This window comes from Eubalaena glacialis, chromosome 19 (genome assembly GCF_028564815.1).
Source record: "Eubalaena glacialis isolate mEubGla1 chromosome 19, mEubGla1.1.hap2.+ XY, whole genome shotgun sequence".
Classification (NCBI taxonomy): domain Eukaryota; kingdom Metazoa; phylum Chordata; class Mammalia; order Artiodactyla; family Balaenidae; genus Eubalaena; species Eubalaena glacialis.
In genome coordinates, this window is record NC_083734.1 from 2,534,520 (window position 1) to 2,538,773 (window position 4,254).

At 56.8% G+C, this 4,254-nt stretch overlaps 1 long non-coding RNA gene across 2 annotated transcripts; it reads left to right on the plus strand.

Annotated features, from left to right (window-relative positions):
- The first annotated feature begins 327 nt into the window (after window positions 1-327).
- On the plus strand, window positions 328-3,968 carry LOC133080089 (uncharacterized). Of its 2 annotated transcripts, XR_009698395.1 has the most exons (4): window positions 328-485; window positions 2,203-2,301; window positions 3,207-3,297; window positions 3,629-3,968. It is a non-coding gene; the product is annotated as an uncharacterized LOC133080089 (long non-coding RNA). The 2 variants fall into 2 exon arrangements; XR_009698393.1 differs by lacking the exon at window positions 3,629-3,968 and having other exon boundaries at window positions 3,207-3,370.
- The last annotated feature ends 286 nt before the right edge of the window (window positions 3,969-4,254 follow it).

Consider the following 4,254-nt stretch of genomic DNA (forward strand, 5'->3'; position numbering starts at 1 on the left):
GTACACACTGCCGTCCACGACAGCCCGAGGCGGGGACACCGCTGTCCTCCCCTCCCTCTGAGGCCGCCCCCAGCATGCCCCGCCCGAAGCCCCTCCTCGGCCACGTTCGGTCCCCCTCCTTTCTTTAGAGCGCACCCTGTGCGGCTTGACTGTCGTTAGGCCCTGTCTGCGTCCTGAGGCGGTGACTTTGATCATCCCCGGATCTGCCGAATCCCAGGGCCCAGCTCAGCACCGGCACCCCGAGGTGCCGAGGCTGCGTCCCCGGCGGGCGGAGGGCGCTGCGATCTGAGAGTCGCCGCCAGAGGGCGCCCGGGGCTGGAGGGCTGACCCCGCAGAAAAGGGCCAGAAGGTCCGCACCGGGTGGGGCGGGGAGATCCGGCCGGAGCGGGCTTCCCGGAGCAGGAAGAGCTTTACCAGCCTGAGGAGGGAAGCAGGATGAGGGCAGGCTTCCCAGGAGGTGACTTTTTAACTGTCCTGCAAAATGAGTGAGCGGCGGGCTGGAGCAGGGCCGGTGGAGCCGGTGGAGGGGCGGGAAGGCCCGGGAGGTCCCCCCGAGACTGGGGAAGCGCGCAGCTGGCGGAGTGCGGAGATCTGGGCGGACGGCAGGAGTGGCCCCCGGAGCTGATGCGCGCTCAGGCCCCAAGGGGTGGAGGCACGGGGGGAGGCGCAGCGCTTAGCCTGTCGGGTGCTGGTGGACATGGGGGCATGGGTGCTCCCACGGGGGGAGCCCCCTGCTGGCACCCCCTCAGGCCCCAGCTCCCCCCACCGGGGAAGGTCTGGACAATGGGGTCCACCTCCTGCCAGGGAGCGTCCCCAGGGCCCACACAGCGCCCCCTCCCCTGCTCCGCATGGAGGGGGGATGAGGGCAGAACTGTTGCTCGGTCACAGCCTGAGGTCAGAGCCTGGAGTCCCTGCAGGTCAGAGGTCAAGGGGCTGCCTGCACGTCTGGAAGGTCTGTGGTCACTGGGGGAGAAGCTGAGGTGACCTCATCCTGAGAGCCTGGAGAGATGGGGGAGGGGTGGCAGGGGGCCAGGCAGGAGGGGGCCTGGGGGCCCGGCAGGGGGGCGCCTACAGTACCGGTACCGGTACCGGGCCTGCCTCACCGAGGCTGTCTCTCCCTAGGCCTGAGTCTGATCCCCTTAGAACGGTGTGTCAGGGGGTGGCCTGAAGCCCCTTCCAGGTCCTGGGTCCAAGGCCAGCAGGAAGGATTGGCTCCTTGGGTGACCCTCCCACTTTCTGCTGCAAGAGCTTCCAGGGACAGTGTTGTCAATGATAATAATAACTTTTTTTTTGATGTTTCTATATTCCAGGAACTTTCCTAAGTGATGTATATATTTATTAGATAAGTTATCCCCCAACAATACCATGACTGAAGAGCAATTTTTGGTCCCCTTTTACAGATGAAAAAACTGAGACTCTGAGAGGGAGGTGACTTGTCCAAAGACACGCAGCTGGGATGGAGCAGTCTGGCTCCAGAGCCTCTGGGTCCCTAAGGTCACTTGAGTGACCCAGCCCCATACCACGGATAAAGAGACCCTGAATCTCGCCTGCTCTGAGCACAGAGACAAATGTGGCTCCAGACGTCTCCCCCCAGGCAGAGTGACCTGGAGGGCCCCCTTCAGCCTGGGGACTGCTCATCTGGATGTGGGCGGTCAGCCCTGGGTCAGGGGATGGTGCCCAGCTGCCTGGTGCTGGCACTGGAAGGGCAGCTGTGGGTTAAAATCCTAACTGTACCACTCTGTGCTGTGTGATTCCAGGCAAGTCACCTAGCTGCTCTGTGCCTCAGTTTCCCCTTCTGTAGAATGGAGATGATCATAGCACCTCCTTTAGAAGATTGCTGTGAGGATTAGATAAAACAATACACATAAAGCACTTGACTGCTGGTTTTCCATGGGCTCCCCTTGGGTGCCTTTGACTCTCCTGGTTCTGGAAACTCTCACCTCACATTCAGCAGGGTGGGCAATAAACCTGGTCTCCCAGACTCAGAGACATCATAAACCAATGTTTCTGAATTCTCCCACTGGTCCTCTGGGGTTGGCATTATTTATCAGACCCCCTCTATGAAGGAAGAAACAGAGGCTCAAAGAAGGGGGAGGGGGACTTGCTCTGCAGCCAGAAAAAGGAATGAAGAGGGTGTCTGTGTGTGGATAGGAAGTGATCTCTCTTTTTTCTTTTTTTTTGGCCCTGCTGCTTGGCATGTAGGATCTTAGTTCCCCGACCAGGGATCAAACCTGTGCCCACTGCAGTGGAAGCACAGGGTCTTAACCACTGGACCACCAGGGAAGTCCTAGGAAGTGATGTGTAAGTGATATTGTTAGATATTGTAAATTGGGGGGAAACCAAGTGCAGAACAGTGTGTAGTATATGCTCACATTTGAGCGAAAAAGGGGTTGGGGGATGGGAAATATAGGTAGATTTGCCTGTATGTGTATAAAATATCTCTAAAGTTTTAAACAAGGTATTGATTATTTATCCCTAAGGAGAGGAACTGGGTGCCTGGGGTCTGTGGTGGAAAGGAAACTTTTTGCTGCACACCTATGAAATACCTAAAAGGATGTTTTTGTGTGTTATTTCCCTGAAATAAGGTCAGGGAGGGGAAAATGAATACATTAATTCAAGGATGCAAATTCCAACACCAACAAGAGCTAGACAAGAAATATGAATACATGTGAGACATTAGGGAGTGGTGGAGACTGAGGTGAACAGTCATGTCCTACCTAACGGGGCAGCCCTGCTCAGCATCAGCGGATTGCTGCCCTGCAGAAGTGCAGGCAGACCCAGAGTTGTCAGAGCTTCCGATTTCCAAAGAGAAATGGAAATGGGGTGGCCACTGGATGAGGAAGACGGTCAGGGTGACTAGGAGAGCACGGCCTAGGGAGTGGCCGAGCTAGAGGGAGATGGAGGGAAAGTGTGGCAGCCACATCGGCTGACTGACCTATCTATCTGCCATCCCCAGCCCCCCCTCCCCTGCTGCCTTCCACTTAAGAGACTGGAGAGGAGAAGTAACTCACTTTCCCAGTCTCCCTTGCAGTTAGGAGTGGTCATGTGACACAGTTCTGGCTGATTAGATCTAAGGAGTCGGTGGGGTGGGGGGGTAGGGGTAGGTTCTGGTAAATTATTTCTCTTCATGATAAAAGGGACAAATGCTTTCAATTCACCCTAAACTTAACCATTCCTCTTCCTTCCTGTCTTAAATGTGAATGCAGATGCAACACCAGGTGCAGTAGCAGCCATCTTGCAAACAAGAGGGAAAAGCCAAGAAATTGCAGAGTTGTGAACCCTGACATCACTGGCCTGGTAAAGCAATGCCAGCCATAGCTGATCTCCAAGCTCATTGGGATGGGGGAAAATGCACTCCTATTTGAGCCACTCTGATCTGTTTTCTATTTTTTGTAGTCAAACACATGCTTAACTTTATAGAAGATGTGTATTTGATAGAGCTCAGAAGACATGGGAAAAGGAGAGGCTAGGCAGGAGTCTGTGGAGGGTAAAGGTCAAGGGGAGAGGCTTTTTGTTTGGAGGTGGGGGAGGCCTGATCATGTTTCTATGATAATAACCAGCATTTGTTGAAAACACACTATGTGCTCTACACAGTGATTTACACAGATCAACTTATTTCTCACTGCAGTCCTGAGCCAGGCCTGGCTATATCCCCACCACAGGGGAGGGAACTGCTGCTCAGAGAAGCAAAGCAGCCTGTCCAGCCCTACGGCTACAGGAGGTGCGGCAGGAGATTTGAACTCAGGTAGAAGCTGTCCAGCCCAGGATGGACTCTGGCTCCTCCACCTGTCCCTCTTGGGGCCTCAGTCTCCGTGTGAAATGGGGCGCGCCGGGAGCCTGCCGTTCTGTGGTCCCGGTGGGGGCGGAGATGTACCAGCGCGAGGAGCTGGCCTCTGCTGGCCCAGCAGGCCAGGGGTCAGCCAGGCAACCACCGCCCCTTCCACCTCCATGTCTGGTCCCTCCCCGCTGGTGGGATGAAGGGGCTGGGGCTGACGCAGCCCTGACGGGGCGTGGGGGGGTGGCGGTGCCTGGAGGGAGCAGCCCGGGCCTCTGGGCTTCAGTTTCCTCGTCTGTGACGGGCACAGAACAACACGCCCGCAACATGCCCGCGGCTGCTCGGCTGCTCGGAAGGCTCGCAAGGCTCGCAGTGACCTAAGCCCGGCGGGGCGTGGAGGGAGGGTGTGGACCTCTCCGGCCGCCCCCTCTTGGGGCCCCAGGTCGGCCCCAGGCATTTCCGGGCAGCCTCAGGAAATA